Here is a 12347-nt window from a genome sequence, read left to right as displayed (position 1 = left end):
CGGACACATTCTTAGCCCAACCTCTCAAGAATTGTCTAAGGTGTCGGATTTTGCTTTGACAGATGTCGACACTAGATGTCCCATCCGTATGTTTGCTCCATTCTCTAGCAATAATGTCTAAAAATCCCTCACGGGTGAACCAACTGGCCTCAAAGGAGAAGGCATCTTTTTTTCCTTTGTGAGTGGCATTTCCAGAGTCTAACAATAGTGGAGTATGGTCAGATATAGCCCTCTGCATAGCACAAACTGTGACTAAAGGGAACTTCTGCTCCCAGTCAACACTAGTTAGTACTCTATCCAATTTTTCGAAAGTCTGGTTATGTAGAGAATTGGCCCAAGTATATTTCCTACCGGAGAGTTCAATCTTCCGTAGATTCAGACTCTCTATGATCGTATTAAACATAAAGGGCCATCTACCTAATCTGTTGCTTTGCCTTCGACGGTGAGATACAATATATGGTCAACGGCTTGACACAGAGGGTATAGTTGGTTAGCGCGGCAGGCCATCACATGTAGATGTTGGGATCACGACAAAGTGATGGTGACAAGTCATGATTGATTTCAAGGGTGGTGCTACTCGTGGACCCAGTCTCGATTTCCAATGTGAAAACCTAGGTCTAATCCGACTTGGTTACACCTAGCAACGATGATGCTTTTGCGTTATTACAATATCGAGGGCAGTTTCCGGATGTACTCGGATTGGTTCTTCTGGTGAAAACATAGAATCTGATATTTGATGGTTGGATCCGGTGACAATGGTGGTTGAGCGTCTCTCCCTTCCTGAAGGCGTTGATGTTGAAGAATCTCACTATCCTTATGGTATTATGAGATGGTTGATGCGGATATCATCATGGTTGTAGTTTGTCGATCGTGGATTTATCGATTCGGGGTTTTCTCTTTTTATCCCCAAGACATAACTTTTGTCTTTTTATGATTTTGTTATTTGCCGGTATGTATTTATGTGTCTGCGTTCATGTTAGTTGATGCATCTTAGCTGTATATATAAGATAACAACAAAATCAATCGTAAAGCAGTTTTAAACGAAGTCAACCCGCTCACAGTTTTAAAAGAAGTCGACCACTCTAGTACCATGTAAGAGGATTAAAGAGGGAAGAATTAGCTTAATGCGGAGTGTGTATTACTGAGCCTCGAGGACGAGTATATATTGAAGTATAAAACTTGAAGCGCAAGGCCTCTCCGAGTGGTAAGATGAAAATAATCTCTATCTAATCCTGTGCAATCTCTAACTACCAAATATATCTCTAACAATAGACGCTCGTGATGGTGTACTTAGTGAATTCTCAGCCATGGGCCATGACAATTTATTTGTCTAGAGTATAAATAAATACAGTTTATGAAAAATAATAAGCAGGCAAGTCCTAAAAGTAGATGCATTTAGTGGGTACCTGTGTCTCGAAGAACGCTAATATGCAAGACATTTTGTCCCTCTGCTCCGGAATAGGAGAGATTGCCACCACTCATGTCATGGAGAGTCAGTACGATGGTGCTCTTCTCCAGTAAGATGGCTAGATACAAGGGTGAAATGCCGTCTGCAGGATAATTAGCCAATTCGGGATCAGCGCGCATTAGCAACTTGACTATACTCTTTTCTTCTTTGGCGAGGCCAGCGGCATCCTTATTTCTTTCTTCTAGCACGCCGTCAGCATCATCCTTATTCTCTTCTTCTCCAGCGGGGTCAGCAGCAGTAAGCAACGCTCTCTCTTCTGACCCAGAATTCTGCCGTCTTCAAACCGGACAGCCTCATGCAGGGCCGTCTCGTGAAGCTTATTTTGCATTCTCAAGAGCTTCAGCTTTGTGTCGGCACCCTCACGACCAGCTAGGTCAATGAGATGAGAAGCCATTTTGGAGTTTCCAGCTCGGGCGGCACAATGCAGGGGTGTGCTACCCTTAAGATTCTTGGCAAACAGGAGGCCCCTGTCTCTCTCGTAGATGATGCCGGCATAATCTAAGAAATTCTTATCATCCCCATTGCCAGCGACCACATGAAGTGGAGTATCCCCATCAGGAGTGACGCCTTTGAGGAGTGCCCCAGGTGCAAGCGAGGCAATGGGCTGGTGGCCGACGCCGTTTTCTACATCACGAGCAGCAGACACTGCAATTCTTCGCTGGGCGCTACCGCCTCTCGTTGCCAGCTCAAAAAATCCTTGAGTAGGAATCATGATTGGTGGACTTCCTGCACCTTCCATCTCCAGGAGGACATTCAACGCCCCCAAAAAACCCCTGCGCGCAGATGAAAGCAGTAGGGCTGTAGGGGGTTCATGTTACCAGCGGTGGATTGGTCCTCATCGGAAGTCTTCTTGCTCGTTGCCGTCACCACGATCATCGCCACGGCATCCTCCCTGCTCAGAACATCCTTCAACTTCTTGACATCACCAGGGTCTGTAGCAAGGTTTTAAATTGCCGGCTATTGAATTTAGCGTCTGGCTTTTTCGTTGAGCTATTTGGGGCTATAGCTGGGCTATTTGAGGCTATAGCGGGCTATAGCGGTAAGATTGTGAAGGAAAGCAAAATAGCTGCACACTGCAGAAACAGCAATAGCGGCAGCTATAGCTGATAATAGCCGGCAATTTAAAACACTGGTCTGTAGCCACCATCAGTTTGGAGTCCATGGCAGCTGTGTGGTTTGATAGTTGGATGGCGTGTATGAGGTTGGTTGTGTTCCCAATTCCTATCTCGGTGCACTCTTAAATCGTAATGCAAGTTCGAGGTCTTCTCTCTTCTCCGTTTAACCAAGTCGTATTTTTCAATTAGGTACTTTCTCCCACACAATTCTTAATCTTATTTGTTTCTGCCATGATAACGACCTGGTGGAGGTTCTTCCGGTGCAGATAGCTGTCTATGGGCTTTAAATTAAACCTACTCTTGTTTACCTTTTGAAAAGGAGGAATAACCTGGGTCTCCTATTCTTCTATGGTATTATCAATCTTGTATTAATCTTGTCTTACAATGACCTAGATCGAGATGTGCAATGCCACACGAATACCGGCTCTAAGAGCATCTCCAACCGCGCGCTAAAAACTTGTTTGCCGCGCGCGCTTCGCTTGGTTTTGCGCGGCCGTCAGCGTTGGCTCCAGCAGCGGCGTGAAAATTGAGCGCGCACGTAGCTCCAGCGGAGGTGCAAAAAGGCAGCGCGCTATACATTGCTTACATTTTTTTAATAACTAAAATAAAATTCATAGATAAAAAAAGATACATAGATATTTTACATAGTTCCATAGCTTACATAGATAAAAAAACGATACATAGATAGATAAAACTACAAGATAGTGCAACTACAACCTACTCCCAGTCGTCGGCATCATCATCATCGTCACCATCCTCGTTGGTCTCGTCCGAGGTATCGAGCCATATGTCCGTCCAACGATCATCGTGCGACGTAAAGATCGACTGCCCACCATTCTCAACGATTTCGCACTGCGATATCGCCAGGGCCTTCCGCCGACGTCTGTCCAACCGCCGGTCGTGGCGCCTTTGCGCCTCCTCCTCGCGGCGCCTTGCCCAATAGGTTTTCTCATAGGTGACGTCCTTCGGGTGGCACCGGCACCACTCCACCATGACCCGCTCGTCCTCCTGGGCGACGAGGAGGCGGCGCTGCCTCTCGGCGTGCTCCGCACGGTCTTCTGCCGTGTTGACGAGGCGGCGGGGCACGGTCCAGCGCCTGCTGGAGCGAGTAGACGTCCTGAAAGTTCATCTGCGCGCGCGGCCTTCCTAGGCGCCACGCCGCCGCGTCGTACGCGTGGGCGGCCTCGCGCGCCGTCCTGAAGGTGCTAAGGCCGAGCCGAAGTTCGCCGGACCGTATCTCGGAGTAGAAACCGCCGTTGGGGCGCTGGCGGACGCCGCGGTAGCCCGACGCTCCTCGGCGGCGCGGCGGCATGGTGGCGCGTCGGTGGCGGGGCGCGCGTGGCAGCGGAAGCAATGAGGAAGCGGTGGAGGCGCGCGTGGCAGAGGAAGAGAAGTGTGTGGAATAGGCGTGTGGCGAGCGCCGCAATTTAAAGGCGCTGGAAGCGGTGCGCCAAAAATAGTGCGCGAGCTGCCGCCTTTTCCCGGCGCGCGCAAACGATTCCCGCGCGCGAGTTTCCCGTCACCGCCGGAGCGCGCCGAAACGCCCCGCACGCGTAAAAAACTCGGTTTACCGCTTGCGCGCCTTTTGAGGCGGCTGTTGGAGATGCTCTAAGAACATCTCCAACAGCATGTCTAAACGAACATGTATACCCATTTTACACGATATGACGCAAAAAAATGCCGTCCAACAGCTCGTTTAAACGGACATGCAAATTTGCACATCGTCCAAATCGAACTCGACGACGTCCAGCCTTGGACGATTGAACCCGTCGTCCACAGCCCAACCGAAGGCCAAGTTTCTCCTTCGCGCCAAGAGGAGGAAGAGGCGCGCCACCATCGCGAGGACGTCGTTGTGCCGCACCACCGGGTGGATCCACCCGCTGTAGTCGAGCTGGATTGAGATGCCGCCGCCGCCGTGCTCGGGAGAAGGGGGGGGGGAGGGAGGGCCGCTGCCGCCGCCACACTCGTGGGAGGGGAGGGCGGACACCGCAGACGCTGCGCTTGGGGGGGGGGGGCGCCGGGGAGGAACGGGGGCATTTCTCACGGCGCTGGGATTGCAAGGGGATGAAGCAGGAGCAAGCGGATGGGCTGTGAACTGAATATGTTGAGTGCAGGTTAACTGAATATGTGGCCGTGTTGTGCAGGTTAACTGAACATGTTTAGTGCTACTGAACTGAAAATGTTGTTTAGTTACTCTGCTGGTACTACTAAATGTGTTCAGTGATACAAGTGTTGCTGAACCAGTGCAATTATAAATTGTTTCAATTACTATTGAGATGGTAGTTGAATTGATAGTTACAAAATAATCATAAAATAAACAAGAAATAATATAGACGTTCTCTTGTAAAATTGAACGTGTATACCAAAGAATCTTTATAGACTATTATATATATAATTGTCTATATATATATATATATAGATATCTAAATTTAGACATGTTGTTGAAGATGCTCTAATCCTGGTCTTGTATTAGTCTATATGATAACCTGGAGACGTGCAAAGTGACGTGAACATTGGGGCTCCAAACCTACTCCCTGTAATCTATCTTCACGATGTCCTCGAGATGTGTAATTAAGGCCACATGAACACGCTGCTACCCTCCAAATTTTCAATGTCTATCCGGGTTTATATATAACCTCTTTAACTTGAAGCATGGCCGTCGGTGGAGATCTATCGTTCTCTTTTACAAACGTTCACACCGTGATTTGTTTTTCCGGACACCTCCAAGCTCTCCACTTGCAATATTGAAGGGGCACACAAGACACAACCATAATTTATTCAAAAGTAACAGCACTTTCAAAAAGAACATACCATAATTTATTCAAAAGTAACAACCCAATGAAGGCTCAATCATACCCTGCAAAATTCTTGCGTCAGCGTTTTTTTGTATACAGTCTATGAGGTTGGTTGTGCTCCCAACTCCTATCTTGTTCCTATCTATCTTGGCGCACTCTCATATGTGTGCTTATCTAAGTGCTGGTTTAAGTTAGTTACTCTCTCTCTCACTCTCTCACGCACCCCCGCGCGCGCGCGTGCGCGCTCACACACACAACCTACATTTGTCCTTCCTTGGTCTTAATTTTTTTCTTAAATTTGTCCAGATACATCCTTATCTAGACATGTTTAATGTTAATTTCATCTATATTTAGATAAATCTAAGACAAGCTTTTTGAATGAAGGAAATATTAATTTATCTTTACGATATCATCGAGATGTGCAAGGCTACATGAGTACCGTACTATACTCCAAATTGTTATTCGTGACCTGGGGTCATAGCCATATAGCGTTTTTAAATACAAACATGGCCGTCAGGAGAGATTTGAATAACTCTTTTTTCGCAAAGGTTCACACATGACGCCACAACCTTCCTCCCGGCAGTCGCTCTCTTTGCTTGGTGGCAAGCTAGTTCCTTCAATCTTCCTCTATTTTCCTCCTTCTCTTTGTTTTCCTTTTCTTCTCCAATGAAAGTTGAACTCAGTTTTGTCAGTCTTGGTGGTGGTTGCTGGATGGAAGGGTAAACATCCTCCTTCTCTCATGTGCAAAGTCCAAAATGACCTTGGTCATAACCTTAAAGAGTAATGTTCACTTGCACACCTTTGAGCTTCCTAAAGGCTTAAAACTTCATCTCTTCACAACCCATGTGAAGAGGATATCCCAACAAATTAATACCCGCCAAATACGCCTTGAAGGGTTCTTTGGTTAGAAGTGACCCTCTTGTTTGGCTGGCCTAAGTTACCACGGACCATCGTTAGCCTGGCTCAAGCGACCGATTCGGAAGCCGTCTAGTCCCTTCCCCTTCAAACTCGAGCAATTGTCGACACTGCCTTCGGCGGCAGCGGGGCGGGGGGCAGCACACAACGCGGTTAGCTTGGAGTTGATGTTGTACCATTTTTGCTCAAGTAAAAAAAGCAATCATGGCAAGCTGATGAGTAACTAGAGATCCAATTAACAACACACCATCAAGTTCAAACTAACATTGTTGAGTTTTCTATTCGTGATCATCATGTCACACACTGGAAAGATAGTAAGTTTGATAACCAAAATGATGCCAACTCCAGTCATCTCAGTCCCTATCTTACGTAACTCAGATTTAGTAAAACCAAGGTAGATTTCATTGCTCTCTCGACTTCTACACCAAGATGATGAACAAGTTCACAACTACCAATCTTTGAGCGCAAGCACACTGGTAACGGATGTCGCATGGACAAGGATGCCGAAGGAAAGCAACCATGAAATCGTGATGCCAAAGATGTAGCGTGTATTTAGTGGCACCAGATGGCATGCGTTCGTTACACGATGGTGCACAAGCTAAATACGTACGTGAAGGTGTTCAAGCACCCTAGATGGAGAGGTATTATGTAGTAGTACGTCGTTGAACAGACGTGGACTATATATATGCTTCCTGATGAACAGTAGCACCTAAAAAATAGTAAAAGAATTCAAAAAATCCTGAATTTTATTTTGTGGTAAACTTTCACAAATGTTTTGTATGCTTGTAAAATTTCAGCACGAAATGACATTAGTGAAAGTCGTGGCAAAAGAAAGAAAAATTGATGTTCCAAAAATGCTACTTTTGAATACATTTTGGAGTGCTGGTTTTTTTCTTGCCACGTCTCCCACGAATGTCATTTTATGCTGAATTTTTTCAAGCATACAAAATATTTGTCAAAGTTTATCATAAAAAAGTTCTGAGATATTTTGAATATTTAGCTATTTCTACCATTTTACTGTTCATAGGGGAGCATATGAGCTCGGGATCAGAATAGGACTTTCATGGTTAAACGTAATCTCTCAGCGAACACCAATATGAACTAGAAAATGAATGTTTGTTTCCACTGGCAGCAAGATTGCCAAATCCAATTCAACGCTGGAAGAGCACCCTAATGGCCCAGAACAGTTTTATACATATTGGACAGAGCGAATATCCTGATGGTGAGGAGTGGCATTTTCAAATGTCAGGTGGAAAGTGCCATGGTTCAGCACTAACTGCTACAGTTATGCAAGTTATGCAAATGCTTCCTCTGAAAAAGGCAGATGAAACAAATATGATTGATGATTCTGGAAAGCACATGGAGCTATATTTTTAGGAAAATAATATGACAATAATTACGTCTACAAATTCAATCAGTCTTGCACAAAGAAAGATGAGAAAGCCAGGTTCTGAAGCTTATCGGCGGGCACATATCTTACAGAAATAATGCCCTACATAAAATAATTCCATAACACCACATGCTTGCGACTCACCAGTGGCGGTACCCTCCTTTTTGAAGGAAAAAAAAGATTTAGCGGTGACGGTGGGGCCTTGCCAATGCAGCCCAACCGAAGGTAACTATGAAGGGCCAAAGTGTAGTGACCACTATGATCGTGTACATCTTTAGTAATTGTACCATTCCTTTGAATAACCCCTTTCTAATACATAATGGTCGTGCAAGAATAATCAACTTAAAAATACCATCCACATTTATACCTAGCCATACGGTAGGAGTAACGACGCAGACTGCAACAGCGGTATTACGAGCAACCTGAGCTAGCATCATATACACACCCAGTGCAAATGCAATAGACATGCATACGAATGAACTCGAGAAGGAAAGCACGGATAAGACCAAGTAGACTTCGCGGGTGACCAACTTAACAAATGGACTTGCAGAAAACGTGAAGCCAACGGTAGCTAGTGAAGAGCATATGAACGCTAATATAATGTGGTGGCCATCATGAACGCGTCAAAAACATAACTCCCAGCATATGTTGGCGTGCCTCCGTTTATATGATCATCAGATCTGTAACCTCCAGGGATGGCAAAAGCTGCACTGAAGGCGACAGTTGCTATTAGGACTGAAGCAACGACAGAGGTTTGTGTTGCATCTTTCAGCCTGCGTGATTCTTTGTCCTCCTCCTCTGGCTTGGGCGGCCGACTGAATGGTTCCTCAGCCTTATCCCAGCGAATGGCACCATAGTTCGCCCCAACAGACCTCAAAGCGTGGTATATTTTATTCTCAGAGTTCTGAAATAAAAATTGGAAGGATTATATGAGTACCCAATGAAGCAATGTGTCATAATTATTTTTTTCAAGGGGGAGAACATGAAAGTAAAACAGAGTATTACCTCTACATAATTCAATCCGTATGAAAGCTTACTAATGGATAGATCCAAGGGAGTTTCCCCCTTGTAATTTGTTATATTCAGATTCACCTGTGGATTCCCAAATAGAGCACAGAACATCCTAAAGTTTCGAGCTTGGATAGCTAAGTGCAGTGCCGTGCTTCCATCATTGTCTTGCATATTCAAAATCCAAGCTAAAGATGGAGTTTCACATACATACAAGACTATGCCCCGTATTTCTTTCTCGACAGCGACCTGAAGGAATGTTCTTCCTTTAGCATCACGCAATCCAACACAATTTGGATACTTGTCACGGAAAAACAGGATGGCATCTTTGGCACCTACAGAGGCAGCCAAATGTATGGGGAATGATCCGTTCTTGTCTTCTTGATACAGTGCTGCTGGGTTTGCTTTGAATACTATCTCGAGCATCGATGTAGATCGCCGGGGAATCCATACACAACGGCGCCAAGGGGGTCTGCCGAGGGGCTCAAGTTGCAGATACGAACCAGTCCGTAAAAGCAGCGATGAAGCAAAGTGAAGCGCTGTTCTCCCATCTTTGTCCACTTGAGTAGTAAGGCTTTTGTTCCAATGCACAAGGAACTCTATCATCACTGTCAAGACTACGCATTTTGTGTAAGTGGATAAAAAAATAGGAATTACTTAATCTCAATAACATTTCATAGAACTGGATGTTTATTTAATCATGTTCCTACATAAAGACAACAACTACATCAAGTATAGAGATCATAATATCCATTTTTTTACAGTCGCCCTAATTTTATTCAAACTCAAAAACCATTACAAGTGCAGTGCTTTGGATCATAGACCCAAGAAATTATATAATAACTTCTATTGCTAAAAGTTACAATGAAATCTCTTTGAACACTTATCCTCCGTATAGTGACAATCCATGCAGCATGAACTGTTGATATTATGATATCTATTATGAGCGGCGGAACTTAGTTAGGGCCAACATGGGCCATGGGCCCCCCAGCTATTTTATTTTTCTTCTTTGAATACTACCTCTCATACTGACCACTTGTAGGCCAAAGTCGACATAATACCCTAAATTAGCCCCCTCAACTCTCTCAAATATTCATTCTGCCCCCTCTTAATTCTATTGAAGCTCCGCCACTGTCTATTATTTGCTCAAAGCTCAATATTGACTTTTTAAAAATAAATTCTCATGAAAAATTAAACACCTAGTTGTTGATTTCAAAATAACCAAATGGTATCATAATTTCGAGGACTTAGAATTCAACTTCACTCTCGAGGTACAATGGACGATTAAATTCATGGATTTCCACGATAACAGTGTTGACCTCAAGAGGGTTAATACTGCCATGATCACCTTGCTGCCAAAAAAATACACGCCGCTGGAAGTATCAGATTTCAGTCCAATATCCCTTGTCCACTCTCGTCATATGCTTGCCACGAAGGTGCTAGCCAACGGGGTTCAACGAATAATCGGAGAATTGGTGCATCCTCTGCAATCCGGTTTCCTACCGAAACGGTCCATCGTGTAAAATTTTGCGCTTGCATCGGAGTTGGTACAATGCGCACACAAGAGGAAGTTGCCGATGATGGCCCTCGAACTAGATTTCAGAAAGCCTTCGACAATGTTAGTTGGCCGGCTTTGTTTCAGATCTTGCAGGCCAAGGGCATTGCACCACATGGGTCAAGTGGATTTATACTTTACTCACCACTAGCTCTGCCCAAGTTATTATCAAGTCAATGGTGTAGTGGGTGAATCCTTTCAGTCAAAGAAGGATCTACAGCATGGGGACCCTCTATCCCCATCTCTTCATCTTAGTAACAATGCCCTGCAAAGACTTTTTTTAGAAAAGGAGGATGACCCCCGGTCTCTGCATCTGGGAGATGCATGCGATCATTTTATTGATTATTTCCGAGGACCTTACAAAGTAGTACAACAATATGCGTGAATCCACCATCTTAACAACATTTGTCGCTACTCCTGTTCATATGATGAAGGGGTGCAAGCTGAGCAAAATACCCAGACCTCTCACCTAAGCCTAACATCTAAAGCCGGAGGCCCCGACCGAGCCACATACCGGGTTAGGGGCACAAACCGGTCTGAGGCACTCACATGTGTCGCCGCCACCATCTTCCACCGGTTCATCTTCAAAGCAGATTGAGGTGCCAGCCTTGGCAGGTGCCTCCGTCATCGACGCCACCATGACGCCAAACGACGACCTCCACCTACGCGAGTCCATATCCAAGTAGCGGTCGTAGATCCATGCTAGGATAGGGCCGCACCACCGTCGTCGCCCACCACCCACAAGCGCCACCCAGCCCAAAGGTTCCGAAAGCGACGCCTTCAAGAAGGGAACGACGCCGTGAGCGCCGCCGCCCAACAAAGTTAGGGCTTTCGCCCGAGAGACATAGGGGAAGGGGAAGTGAGGGGATCAGTCCATTGCGACGCCTCCAAGGAGGGGAACGGCGCCCTCAGGCTTCGCCTCGACGCGGCCGGCCATGGCCGGCCAGAGATTTCGTCCGAACTAGATCCCCGTCACTAACAGCGCCTCCTGTACAGAACCGACGACCCAAGGAAGCGCGACCCGACCAGGGTAGCCCGCACGTCGAACATGGGAGGAGGGGATGCGCCAGATCGCACGCACACCACAGCAGAAGCCGCCGCCGGCCGTCAACGACCATTGGATCCCGCCGCCCGTGCGGCCTGGACGCCAGATCCACCGCCCGCACGGCTGCTAGCTTGTCGTGCCTCGCCCATGGAGCCGCTGCTCCAGATCCGAAGTTCCCCACGCAGAGGCAGGGCAGCCAAGGCCCCGCCGCCACGATCCTTGGCGCCCCGGGATTGCCCGGCGGCTGCCTCACGCGGCGGTGAGGAAGGGAGGGGGAGGGAGTGGGGCGGCTAGGGTTGGGAGGGGGAGGGAGTGGGGAGGAGAGGGAGTGCCCTGCAAAGACTTTGATGCAAAGCCTATCAGGAGGGAAGAGTGCATTTAATAGCTCGCATGTCAATTCATTAGCATTTCGAAATTTTAGACAATAGGTGCATCTACACCTATGAGTCAAAATGAATTTTCCATCAGGATGGTTGCTTGTCTCATCCTTTAAATGTGGATTATTTCTTCCTGGTGCTGTAGTACATTGATGATACTTTTTTGCTCTTCAAAGGTAACCTGGACCAAGCCAATGTGATCAAGGAAATTCTTAATACTTTTTCAGACTTCATCGGCTTAAGGATCAATTTCAACAAGAGTACCATGGTTCCTATCAGCATGACACAAGAAGATGCAACACTAGTTGCTAATACCTTGGGCTGCTCCCTTTCCACTTTTCATTGTACCTATCTTGGCTTGCCTCTATCAATCTACAAAATCACTCATGGGCTTCTAATGCCGGTTATTTAGCAAGTTGATAAAATATTATCAGGATGGCTAGCTACTCTGCTTTCATGGGGAGGGCGTTTGACCTTGATCAATGTTGTACTAGCTTCTATTCCAAATTACTACTCCCTCCGTTTCTAAATATAAGACATTTTAGAGATTGCACTTTAAACTACATACAGATGTACATAGACATATTTTAGAATGTAGATTCATTTATTTTACTCTGTATGTAGTCTCCTAGCGAAATCTCTAAAAGGTCTTATATTTAAGAACGGATGGAGTACATGA

At 46.0% G+C, this 12347-nt stretch overlaps 2 pseudogenes; both read right to left on the bottom strand.

The window, feature by feature from the left end:
• LOC123400048 overlaps positions 1 to 2630 on the bottom strand; it is a 46225-nt pseudogene extending 43595 nt beyond the window's left edge.
• A 5235-nt stretch (positions 2631 to 7865) lies between these two features.
• Positions 7866 to 11296, bottom strand: LOC123397079 (annotated as a pseudogene).
• Between the last annotated feature and the right edge of the window lie 1051 nt (positions 11297 to 12347).

The sequence above is a fragment of the Hordeum vulgare genome, chromosome 5H (assembly GCF_904849725.1).
Source record: "Hordeum vulgare subsp. vulgare chromosome 5H, MorexV3_pseudomolecules_assembly, whole genome shotgun sequence".
NCBI lineage: Eukaryota > Viridiplantae > Streptophyta > Magnoliopsida > Poales > Poaceae > Hordeum > Hordeum vulgare.
Note: the sequence above shows the minus strand (reverse complement) of the source record. Positions and strands in the feature narration are given on the sequence as shown.